We start from the raw sequence: 14,055 nt of genomic DNA, 5'->3' as shown, positions 1-14,055 counted from the left end.
AGGTGTGCTAAAAACGAAGCTTAAATATAAAATAATAAATACAATTTTATACCATTCATTATATCTCTTTCCATCATATAATGTATTTCTATAATTATGATTGTACTGCATTACCTAATCGAATATTCTGTCTTGATTTCAAGAAACAGCCGTGTCAAAATTCTTCGAAATTAAATTCCCCGAATTCGAGTTCTTCGAATGGTAACAATATTTCATTTAATAATAATTTACTTACTTTTTACTTTGGCAGATGATTCCCGAAATAAATACATACCCGCCGATCATTTCGATTCCCGAACTGACCACTATATATTTTATATAATGGAATATACAATTCTATGAAAAGCATAATTAAATCTAATGGAAAAACGTACTACTTTGTAAATGACTCTAGGTGAGTTAGCGTAAGTACACATTATTATTATTTACAACATTTTGAGTGTGTTCACGAATCTGAATTTTCTACACACAAGAGATATTTTTACATTTTGACATCTCAACATAGACGAAGAAGACAACTGTGTCACAAGATTGATCAATGTATCTAGGAGTTACAAAAAAATTGGTAGAAAAAGTAGAATGGTGAATATTGCACTTGTATAAAACGATCACTTAACCAGCCTATGCCAGGTCATAAACCCTGTAAATACCCAGACATTCATATTCTTTTTTATCTATCTTAAGATGTTAAAATATTGTTATTATATTATTTATAGGTTTAGCAATTAATTTGTAGAACTCCATTTTAATTTATATCTAAAATGTTAAAATCAAACACCGATTTTTTTAGTCTACCAAACTGTATTTTATTGTTAAAAAACACATAAAAATAAATTTTGTGACAATTGTTTCGCCTTGTTATGGCATTTTCAAACAAATGTCTTTGATATTATTTTTTATCTCATCAAAGATGAAGAAGAATGGATTTATGGGCATTTACGGGCTAACGATCGTCATAGGCTGTTTTAAGTGATCACTTTACACACGTGTAACATTCACCAACTCTATCCATTATTGACAACCACACTACTCAAATTCTTGGAAGCTCTATATATGAACCGATTTTGAAACATTGTTCATGAATCACTACAACTTCTATAGAGACATCTATTGGCGAGATGAAAAGAAGCTTTTTATTGAGCAGAAACTCTTTTATCAATATGTGAGGTCCGAATCCTGTATTATAATCACACTCATGAGAAACGCCAGAAAATATCATTTAAGCTTATAATTTGACCAAAATGTTGTAAATGTCTTTGATTTTAACATTTGATAAATAAATTATTATTATTATGTTCGGTGAATTAAGTTTTGACGAATTTCGCAGCCCTGACTTAGCGTGACCTTTCTAATATACCGGGTCATGTTGGTTATTGCATTTTGCATACTTCAGCTATGAATCGGGAACAGGATATAGCAGCTGCATTGCTTCTGCATCTAATTATTCCCAACTTTAACTTTTAAATTTATTTTTTGTTGGTATTCTGTGATTCTGCTAAAAGTCTGACCTTGTAACGAAAAGTTCATACATTTATTGAATCCAGGCTCGTACCCTATACATCATTTCTTCATCCATTAAAAAAACATCTTTTTCGCAAAGTGTTCCATCAATATGGCGATTTATTTTAAGTAGAACCCGTGACAAGAAGTTAATTTAACTAACTAACCATCACGCCGCTTCCCTGCAGGGGTAGGCAGAGAGAATCGAACGCCACACCACTCTGTCTTTGCAAACATTCTTCGCCTCTTCCACACACATGCATCTCCTCATTCATATCCGACGATTATAACGACTCCTGATCCGGCCGCTTTCAAGTATTTGACATACTTGATTGTGTCAAGTTTTCCTCGGTCTTCCTCTGCTTCTTTTTGCAAGTACATTCGCCTCATAATTTTCTTAAACCGTTCTTTCTTCACTCATACGTTCCACATGTCCAAACCATCTCAACACACCTTTCTTAATTTAATCGATAATGCTTGTCCCAGCTTTGCATTCCTTCCTTATTTCACTATTCGAACATCTATCATACATCGCTTTGTCGCACATTCTTCTGAGAGATCGCATTTTGACTGCATTCAGTCTACTTTCACCCTTCTTTTACCAACTCCATGTTTCACTTCCATACATTTGGGTCGGAACCAAGACTCCGTTGTGTACTGCCAGTTTAGCTTTCGCTGATAGGTTTTTATTTCCTTATTTCATCATTCGAACATCTATCAAACATCGTTTTGCCACACATTCGTCTGAAGGATCGCATTCCGACTGCATTCAGTCTGCTTGAAGTTAATTTGTAGTATAACAATATATCGACCATTAGATTATGCATGCGTGTGGAACAGGCGAAGATCATGTGCAAAGACAGAGTGAGTGGGGAAGCGGGGGGATGGTTAGATGAACAGTTGCTTAGAAATTATAGACTCGGTAAGTTAACCTTTTAACCGCGTTCACTTTGTTCCTGAGAGACGCCCGTGCGCGGCGGTATTTCGCCGTTTTTTAAATGATTACTTTTATCATGTATTTAGTTAAGCAATGATTTATTTTCTTAAACAAAAACGTTCAATGGGATTCATTGTGCCTTTTTGGTACTCTATAATACACTCGTGTCACATTATTCTTGAAATATATTGTAATATAAACAAATAAGATCGTAACATAAATAAATCAAAGCACGCATCGTGTGTCACTCTTACCCACTGGCGATGCGTAGCTTCGAGAGTGAGACAGATATAGGGTATGATTATGGTGCGAACTAATTACCGACCGCAAGAAAAATCAGGGATCTGTTCTTTTATTTATCCTTGTGATGTTACAAATTATTAGTTAGATATTTCAACAGATATCATAAGGCCAAAAATTGACGTATTATTTTATCCAAAGTTCCACACCATAAAAAATCCCTCCAAGTTGAACTGAGGTTCGAAACTTGGAGCAAAGTAAAAACACAAACGGTTTTGTCAGCCGCGAACGGGGAATGTTTTGTGAAAACACATACGGTTATGTTAAACGAGACTTCAAATAAGAATCTTAATTTTCGAAAGGGAGAGATTTAAATTGGAAACAGAGTATGCATAAGAGAGTATTCAGTTGACAAAAATTGATGTGAGGATATAAGGATCTATCGGATTTGGCGGTGTCTTATTTGGAAAATGACAAAAGACGAATAATGCAAATAAATGAGCTTTGTAAAGGATCTTGATTGATGGATATAAACCATTAAATATGCTATAAATCCTAAATTTTCTAAGACAACTAAAAAATAATATGAAAATAACTCCTGTAATTGGAGATAATCCAGATTTTGTGAACAAGTATTTGGACACACTTAAAATGTTGTAAATAAATTATCTGGTCAAATTATAAGCTCAATAATAAAAATGAAAATGGTATTTTCTGGCGTTTCTCATGTGTGTGATTATAATCCAGGATTCGGATCTCACATACTAATATAAGAGTTTCTGCTTAATAAAAAAGCTTCTTTACATCTCACCAATAGATGTCTCTAGTGAAGTTCTAGTGATTCAAGAACAAGGTTTCTAAATTGGTTCATATATATAGAACTTCCAAGAATTTGAGTAGTGTGGTTGTCAATAATGGGTAGAATTGGTGAATGTTACACGTGTGTAAAGTGATCACTTAAGCCGATGACGGTCGTCAGCCCCGTAAATGCCCAGACTTCCATATTCTTCTTCATCTTTGATGAGATGTCAAAAAATAACTAAAAAATATATTTTAAAAAAAATCTATCATTCTAAGCTCACAAGTTGTCATTCGGAGTTGACGTATTCGCTACGCAATGCACAATAAAAACAACATTTAGGAGTTTTTTAAATTATGTTTTTAAATCATATTTTCATACGGTGTACGGAGTGCGTGGAAGTTTTGATTGTAATAGTAATTAACTGCGAGTGTTTCAATGTTTTAGAATTTAGTACATAAACCCTGATGGTGACAAGGTTCTTGTCGAAACCGGTTGGATAAAGTGTACCAATAAAAAGTGGTTAAAACAAAATTATTTAATTTTATAAAGCTTATAAAATGTGCCACAAAGTATCTGCGAAAATCATTCAAGAAAATCTATCATTGTACTCACGAAAGCAATCTATTGTTTTTCACTAATCACTATCAGCTTTTCTATTGGTTGTCTCAAGATGACGTCACTTTACAAACGACTGGATCTCTATTTCATTGGATGTCTATGGATTATCTGTCAAAACGGAAGGTTAAGGCCACACGAATCGTTAACCGGTTTCAAAATCAGTCAATTGACATTTAATGATTTAAAGTTATTATATTTTGTAAATTTGTCCGCCTCCGTAGTGTAAGTCAGCATGCTCGGCTACCGTTCTGGAGGTCCCGGGCTCGATTCCCAGGGGGGTTTAATAAATATAAGTGATTTTTTCACTCTAATATTTATTCAATATTACTCTGGACTGGTACCTGAAGTGGAGGGCTGATCACCTTTCCTTCATGTGTAATCGATCGAGATAACACTGCGTTTATATGAAGCAGTCCCCTATGCACCATTGGGGTGCGGTAAGGGATTTATTATTATTATTATTATATTTTGTAAATAATATTAGGCAGACTTTTGATTTTCTTCTTCTTCAAACCCTCAACCGCACCCGATGGTGCATAGGGCACTGCATCATATAAACGCAGTGTTATCTTGAACGTTAACGCATGAAGGAGAGGTGATCAGCCTTCCACTTCGAGTAGCAGTCCGGGGTAATATTAGCGAATTAATAAAAGTGAATTTTTTTACTCTCGATTTACTAGTGCACTAATTTTGTTTAAAATAATGATATAAAGAACGATTAATTGAGATAGTATAAAAGAAACTTCTGTTTTTTTTTGTATTAGTGAAATAAGGGTGTTGAATATGTTTTTGCTTTATATATGTTAATTTTTTAAAATTTCAAACACAAATAAAAACCTAGAAATCACGAATATAATGTTTTTCACAACATCTCGAGCGTGTCCAAACCGTTGTTCACAAATCTGGGTTTCTTAAAATACCCTTGAGGTAGTATTTTACGAAAATTGCGTTATAAAAATAATCCTAATTATTATTATTTCTCTACTTGGGAAATATTTTCGCATATAAAAATGTCTCCTGTAGAGAAACGCAAATTAGTGAACAAGGATTTAAAACAAAGGAGTATCTATGAAATCAAAGCTTACTCAAATCAACCGTGGATACTGCCCCGAACTCACACATGAAGCGACGTAAGATTTATATGATACTGTATGTTATGAGTTACAAAAATTGTGTAGTGTATTTATCAACCATGGGTAGGTGAATATATGTTACACTTGGAAAAATTGATGCACTAAAACCAGCATGTGACAGGTCGTAAGCCCCAGACTTCCATATTATTTTTCATCCATGTTGAGATGTCAGAACGTAATAATGATTTTTTAAATGTAATTTTGTATTTAATATTTATATATGGAGGTATATATATTTTTATAATATTATAAAAATAATACTCGTTTGTGTACATATTTTTTTTTTAAATATATTTTTTTAAATGTATTTTAAATATATCTTGCCTGCCTCCGTAGTGTAATGGTCAGCACGCTCGGCTACCATTCTGGAGGTCCCGGGTTCGATTCCCAGGGGGGTTCAAATAAATATTTGTGATTTTTTCACTGTAATATTTATTCAATATTACCCTGGACTGGTTCCTGAAGCGGAGGGCTGATCACCTTTCCTTCATGTGTAAGCGATCAAGATAACACTGCGTTATATGACGCAGTGCCCTATGCACCATCGGGGTGCGGATAAGGGTTTTATTTTTTTATTTTAAATATATTTTAATTTACATTAGTAAAAATATATTTAAAAAAATACATATTTAAAAATTAGGATGTACATTATATTTCAAATATTATTATACACAATGTTAAATGCTCGTATCAAAGGTCCGGAAAATGCGAAAAAAAATATTCATATTTGTAAATTTAATAAATATATGCACAAAATATGAAAAATAAATTTTAGTAGTTTTTATGTCGGGTTGTGGTCCCGTGGTTAGTGTCGCGGACTCGTAAGTCAGAGTTTCTCGGTTCGAATCCACTCTACCACAATTTGATACCTATTTCTAATAATGAGCCGCTTAGGCTCACAGAAATAGTATGAAATTGAAATATTCGTGTAAATAACACAAATATTTCTCTTTTTTTTTGTTTAAAGTATTTTTTAAATCCACTCCTTAATATTATAAAATAATGACATATTTCTTTTGGAATTTAGCAGGTATGAATAAAAAGTGTGAACAAACCTCACTATAGAATGTAATTCCATGTCGCGCTGTTTTACCGCCGGATATGATACATTCTCAGTGATCAGTGATTGGTCCTCGACGTCATCTCATTTCTTGAATTAATCTCACTAAATTACGTCACTTCTGCACTGCCATACCTTCTATTCTACAATATCACCTGCGCACTTTAATTATGGTACCTACGTCTATCGTTTATATGGCAGAAACTAGTAAAAAAATCAATCTGTACCTAAATACGCAAGTCTGGACTAATAGGTACTTAAGTAAGTAGGTAGGTTTAAAAATGTCTTGTTACCATAGCAACACTATTTTTAAATTTAAAAGAATTGTTCTAAATAATAAATTTGAAATAAGAAAAAAGGTAGTTACATACTACACCATCTTCAATTTCTTTATTGTTATCACGTTTCTATGGAATCATTTAAAACATTAACCGCTATTTTACAGGTTAATATCAAAATTATGCAATTTTATTTTGTTTCACAATTTTATTTTAAAAGATTTATCGTTCGGAATAGGTGACACTTCAATAATATTAAAATATTTTTATGATTAGGTAGGTACGTACACTAAAACATTTGTTATTTCATCACTTTACATTATCTTGTCAACGTGGCAACATCATTTTTAAATTGGAAAGAATTATTGTTTGAATTAGGGCAACACTTAAATAGAGTAGGTAGATACTAGGATAAACAATTGAATTTCAAAAAATATCGAACGTTCATTTATCACATTTCTTTAGCATGGAAACATTATTTTTGAATTCGCGAGATTTGTTCGAAATGACACTTGGCAATAATTTTCAAGGGATCCCGCGCTTTTGGATCCATTTTGACGAACGTAATTTATGTTTTCGGGTATTTTTGAGCTCTCGCGAACGCTGTCTTTCGCCTGGTGTTCTCTGCTAAACTAATTTATGGCTATGTATTAAGACAGTCCCAAGTTTACCTTATTATGGAAGCAAAGCCCACTCGTGTTGGGCATACGGGGGCGGACGCGGCATACGGCGAGGCGAGTTCCTGCCCGAGGAATGTTGGATTCTACATTTTGTTCGACACTTAATAGGTAGGTACTTGTAGATAGTACTTTGTACTTGGAGATTATCGATTTCAATTGGAACATAATCGCACGCAATACATTGTTTTACATTATTAATCCCTTTTCATAAAGCAACAATCGCGGAATTCTAATGAATTCCGCGATTCTTGCCCGTACCAGAACCTCGCTCTCTTCGATACCTACGTAAATTAATTTACGGAAGTACTAAGCAAATAAATAAACAAAACATATCGTTCACCATTTTTCCCTCCAATATTTTTACATTCTTTATTGTGTTTGATGACTGGTTTATAATACAGGTTGGCATAAAATTAATAAGCTTATCGGAAGATGCTATATTTTTTGCAAATGGCGTCGTACGTCAATCATATTTGACACTTGTGAACTAGACGGCTGCAGTATACAAACAGATTGATAAAACGGGCACAATTATGCATCAATACTGGCGGCAGCCCCTTTTCACTTTACAAAAAAAATGTTAAGGTCCAAATAGAGATTTCCATCACTCAAAATCATTTTTTTTTATTTAGTAAAAAGGTTATTCTAAAACAAACTTGGATGATTAATTTTGGACCAGTCTGAATCTGTTTGTATACTGCAGCTGTCTAGTTTACAAATGTAAATTATGATGGACGTACAATGCCATTTGCAAAAATTATAATATTTTTCAATAAGGTGATTAATTTTGCGCCACCCTATATAACGTTATTTCTTTCAAACGCATCTACGTCTAATATCAGTTGTTTTCTGTAATTTTTCATGCGTTTTCAAATGATTGTCAATGTTTGATGTATCGAATGAGTAAAATAGTATTTTTTATTGAGTCGGAAGCCGAAAAAAAGATATTTAAAAAAAATTAATACATAATCACACTTCCTTCAAATTAAGAAGTGATTTTAAAAAAAGTTGTTTTTAAAGATAAATCAAATTCAAATTCAAATTGAACATTTTAACAAAAAAGTCATAAAATTTACAATCACAATTTTTGTGCTCTAAATATTGATTAAATAATTTTATTAAAAAAACTATCTGTACCCGACGCCGCATTGCTATGGCTCTCTATTTAAATGGAAAAGAAAAGAAATATCATATTAGAATAGGCGGGTATTCGAATGTGGCGTTGTGACAAAATTTCTAAGCGATCACGCACCGATCAAGAGCACCGATCCGAAAAAATATAGACAAAAGCACATGCCAATCCAAACCAATCGTCGTTTTAAAACGCTTACTGACGTGCCGGACGGTAACATGTCGTGTAATTCCGCGTAGTGGACAAACGCCCTATGGGCGCTAGTGCACTACACGGAATTTTACTGTTATTTAATATTTAATAAAAAAAGTATATAATAAACAATAGTTACATTAACAATAATAAACATTACATTTCATTAGCAAAAATAGTTACATTAATAAAAATAAAGCCAATTAAACAATTCCACATTTATGTTATAATGACTGTTAAAAAACATTCAGAGTTTTTACAGGAAGGAGAAGGAAAGGAGAGGAATTAATGAGGGTGGTTAAAGGATTTTTTTGTTATAAAACGGATTATTGGCTAGTACTTTTGGCCGTCTTTCTTCGGATCGGTGCCCTTGATCGGTGCGTGATCACGGTGCGCGTAATTTCGATCACGCTAAACTGTCGTAGTCGTTTTTATTTTTTTTTTAAACCGGACTGCCGGACGGTAAAAATCCGTGTAGTGCACAAGTGCTCTATCCCAAGTAGGTCCGGTCCTGGTGTTCGCTGCAGCAAGCAGCAGCAGCAAGCAAGTTGCTATCAGCGACCAGAGATAACAAGGAACGGGCCACTGCGCTCAGTTACTGCCAGATCCAGAGTAGTGACGGCTCTAAGCTAAAATATATATGCGGCCTATTAGTTTTTTTTATTATTTCATTAATAAATCTTCTTCTTCTTCTTCTTTTTGTAGATCCTCGGGATCTGTTTGTGCCTCCGCATGTCGCTCTTGGGATGTTTGGGTAAAAAAAATCGTGAATATTTAATTATTTAATTTAATTATCTAATAGAAATATTAGTTTGCATATACGAAAAACCATAAAGTCTTTATTTTATTATATAAAATGCAGTTCCACCAGGAAATATGAGTACAAATTTTTAATCAAATACGATATTTTTTGTGACAAGTAAAGAAATATCTTCAGTTTTACATAAATTAGTTCTTAACTCGGTGTTTGTGAACTTCATCGTAAAAATACTATTGTTTCCTATTATATAATAAAATAACAACCATGTAATTTTATTTGACCAGCAACCGGGTTTCGTCGTAACCGACATCATCAGGCTGGTGATCAGTCTGCCTCGAAGGGCATAGGTAGGTACAGCAGAACAGAGTAAGAATGGAGCAGGGTTGCTGCAACTACTCGCTCTGGAGCTTGGGGAAAAGGAACAACCCTGACTGTGAGCGTGGAGCTGAGCAGACCATGAGGTTCATAGTGCACGACTGAAGGCTCACAGGGTTTGGTGGTGACCTTCGGGATATCCAGGAGGCGGTGGACTGACTGACAAGACTGGAGCCAAGACGCAACGTACATGGGCTAAGATACCAGGGCCGCACGAAAAGTAAAGTTATTTAGCTCGTGCGTAAATCCGGCACTGCGCGCAGCCAGTGCGCACTGCGGCTCGCCCACGCGTCGCTAAACGTAATAATATTCTAAATTACAAAATAAAAACAACAGGAATCCACTCGGAATAAAGCTGCGTGCACACTGCGCCGGCGGTGTGCGCAAACAGCACCCGCTCCGCGAAAAATGTTTTGTGTCAACTGAATGACGAAATATTCATTAATCTTTATTGCAAACCTTGAGGCGAAGCGTGCTGGTCTCTAGTTCATATACCGTATACATTTGATGAAAAACTAATTGATGGAAAACATTCAAACAATTTGTATTGCACTGTATTTCATTTCATGTAATATGTTTTTCATTGTTTGTGAACCATAAATAATAAAAAAATTAAAAAGTTACATATCCTTGATAAAATGAGAAATACGACAATAGGAGATATACCACCAGATGTCGCATGCGTCGCACTGAATAAACAAAAGACACCAGATAGAAAAATATAATAAAGTGAACTGTCAGAATTAGATATATAGAAAAATATTGTAAACATTAATTAAGAATAAACTTTTAATGTCGTTTCTTTTATTACAAAGCAACACATTGTAGATTTTATTATTATACACCCACTTTACATATATTACACCTAATTTACAAAGAAAAATATTACGACGCTTTATATATATATATATATATATATATATATATATATATATATATATATATATATATATATATATATATATATATATATATATATATATATATATATAAAAATATATATATATACATATATATATATATATATATATATATATATATATATATATATATATATATGTATATATATATATATATATATATATATATATATATATATATATATATATATATATATATATATATATATATATATAAATATATATATATATATATATATATATATATATATATATATATATATATATATATATATATATATATAGCGGAAGCTAAACTGGCAGTGCACAACAGAGTCCTGGTTCCAATATATATATATATATATATATATATATATATATATATATATATATATATATATATATATATATATATATATATATATATATATATATATATATATATATATATATATATATATATATATATATATTTATTGCTCTTCTTAACTTTTGCTATATTTTATTCTTAATATTTACTTTTAACTCGTTTAACATTTGTGAAATTTTGTAATTGGAATGTTGCAATTACCTATTTTATTTGTTATTCATTATTGTAAATGTATTTATGTTGATGTTCTGTTAAATAAATTAAATAAAATAAAATACAGTGGAACCTCTCATAACGAGCATAATTCGTTCCAAAATCGTTAGGCGAAACATTTTTTATTTTGACTAGCGCGCAAGTCCCGGCTCACAAGTTAATGTCGTGAAAAAGGGACTGGCCCTTTCACTGTAAATCGTTATGCGAAATGTCGCTCGCTAAGGGAGCAACAAATTCACATTTTTAGCTCGTAATGCGAATTCCTCGTTATGAGAGGTTCGACTGTATATTGTTTCGGCATTCAGTTCATGGTAGGACATAATTAAATTATAAATAAATCTCTTGTTTTTTTACATATCGCTCACTCCTTTCAAGAACGTCATAAATCAAAATACTTGATTTTCCAGGAGAGCGTTTTTAATGTTAAATATTATAGTACAATATATTAAAAATAAATATGAAGCCACTTTTTGAACTTTTTACTGTGCAACAGATCTTTTTAGGTAAAAGCTAAAGGTTTTTTCTCCATTTGAAAAATATTTAGTATATTTGAAAAACAATTAAACAATACATTTTCTTCAAAATGCAAAAACAACACTTTCTGCCCTGTAACTGTTAAATATTAAGTTAAAAATATGCCGCTCTTGCTGGGATATAGTACATTTTCTGGGCATTCCGAAAACATGTACAACTGAAAATTGTCGATTTTTGATTTATGACGTTCTTGAAAGGAGTGAGCGATATATAATAATAAAACCCTTATCCGCACCCCAATGGTGCATAGGGCACTGTGTCTTATAAACGCAGTATTATCATGATCGTTTTACACATGAAGGAAAGGTGATCAGCCCTCCGCTTCAGGTACCAGTCCATGGTAATATTGAATAAATATTACAGTGAAAAAATCACTTATATTTATTTTTACCCCCCTTGGGAATCGAACATTACATATATTGCAATATTTATATGGACACGGGAGACGTGTTCTCTATACGTGGCTGCAATATTTGTATGGACACAAGAGACCCGTGTTTTATGCGTGGTAGCAATATTTGTATGGACACACAAGTCGTGTTCTATCCGCGTTTACAATATTTGTATGAACACGGGTGTCATGTTCTATGCGTGGCTGCAGTATTTGTAAACACGGGAATCGTGTTCTATGCGTGACTACAATATTTATATGGACACGGGAGCCATGTTCTACGCGTGGATGCAAATTTTGTATTGACACGGGATCCGTTTTCAACGCGTGGCTTCAATATTTGCAAGGACACGGTAGCTGTGTTCTTCGCGTGTCTAAAATATTTGAATGGTCACGGTAGCCGTGTTCTATACGCAGCTGAAATATTTGCAAGGAAAAGGGAGCCGTGTTCTACGTGTGGCTTTTATATTGAGATGGACACGGGAGCCGTGTTCTATACGCATCTGAAATATTTGTATTGTCACGGGAGACGTGTTCTATGTAAGGCTTTAATATTTGTATGGACACGGGAGCCGTGTTCGAAGCACAGAACGTATTAGAATATATTTTATGTTAAATAATTAAGAAAAATATCTTGTAGACGCGCCTTTAGCAATATATGTTGAATGTAAACCTGTATAATAGGTACCAGGTACATCAATCCCCCACGCCTCTACTTACCAACAAATGTTATTATTTGCACTTTACAGGAAATTACAATTAAATTTGAAAGAAAGGACGTTTTTAAAAGCGGAATATTGATTTTAATGCATTTTTAATGTTTATTTTGTACGCCTCTGTAGCGTAGTGGTTAGCGCGTTCGGCTACCATGCTGGATGACCCAAGTTCGATATTCAAGGGGGCGAAATAAACATTTTATTTTTCATTATAATATTGATCGAATATCACCCTGGACTGATACCTGAAGCGCAAAACTGGTCATCTTGCCGTCAAGTAATTGACAATCAATTAAAACTGCAGTGCCCTATGCACCATTTGGTGGGGATAATATTTAAGGGTGTACTCTCAAATATACAATTCAGTACGCGTTCGGCTGCACGAGGAGCCAGACGTGTCTACAAGCACATTATTTTGTAAAAAATATTACTAGGATTTTTTTAGAATAAATATTTAAAAAATATTTAATAATTTTTTTTTAACTCCTTTCAATAACTCTCTTTTTCGAAGCCATATACAGTATTAATTTAGAAGAAAAACTTAAATGTTACCCGCGTTTAAGAAAATTAAGTTGCGGGCTATCGATTACCCCGCCTGTTACGGACAGATCGCACACCCTGTGTAGCGGCCCAGAAAAGGACTTCTAGGCGCCCGGCGGGGGAGATGGCTGCCCGTTGGGCCGCGGCCCTGAAAAGGGCTTTTGTGTATTTATGTTACTATTTTGTGCGGCTCTTGGTCCTTTCCTATATGTTGTTCTATGTTGACTCTATGTAATCTTTATATATCGTGTTTATGTCAGTTTTTAGGCAGTCTTGCCCGCCTCCGTAGTGTAATGGTCAGCACGCTCGGCTACCGTTCTGGAGGTCCCGGGTTCGATTCCCAAGGGGGGTAAAATAAATATAAGTGATTTTTTCACTGTAATATTTATTCAATATTACCCTGGACTGGTACCTGAAGCGGAGGGCTGTTCACCTTTCCTTCATGTGTAAACGATCAAGATAACACTGCGTTTATATGACGCAGTGCCCTATGCACCATTGGGTGCGGATAAGGGTTATGTATACAACAATGTAACTAGATGTTAGTATGTAGGATTGTTGACAACTGTAACTAGTGTAAGATTACTAGTGAAGAAATGTATGTATATGAAATTATTATGTCTGGATATGCATGCACCCGACACGGTATAAGACCGTAGCCCCTAGGGTGCACTTAAGAAAGGGA

At 33.6% G+C, this 14,055-nt stretch overlaps 1 protein-coding gene and 1 long non-coding RNA gene across 2 annotated transcripts in view; one reads left to right on the top strand and one right to left on the bottom strand.

Moving 5' to 3' along the window:
- The window catches only part of LOC148301014 (uncharacterized), a 35,845-nt gene extending 28,643 nt beyond the window's left edge, over positions 1-7,202 (bottom strand). Inside the window, exon 1 of the mRNA XM_088273944.1 lies at positions 6,286-7,202. The gene's annotated coding sequence lies outside the window, so the exon portion shown is untranslated. The remainder of the gene's footprint in view (positions 1-6,285) is intronic.
- On the top strand, positions 324-10,342 carry LOC148301013 (uncharacterized). The gene is made up of 3 exons (XR_015838860.1): positions 324-404; positions 9,278-9,326; positions 9,617-10,342. It is a non-coding gene; the product is annotated as an uncharacterized LOC148301013 (long non-coding RNA).
- The last annotated feature ends 3,713 nt before the right edge of the window (positions 10,343-14,055 follow it).

This window comes from Brachycentrus maculatus, unplaced genomic scaffold, assembly GCF_059751285.1.
Source record: "Brachycentrus maculatus isolate JH-2025_06_01 unplaced genomic scaffold, ASM5975128v1 h1tg000620l, whole genome shotgun sequence".
In the NCBI taxonomy this organism is placed as follows: domain Eukaryota; kingdom Metazoa; phylum Arthropoda; class Insecta; order Trichoptera; family Brachycentridae; genus Brachycentrus; species Brachycentrus maculatus.
Note: the sequence above shows the minus strand (reverse complement) of the source record. Positions and strands in the feature narration are given on the sequence as shown.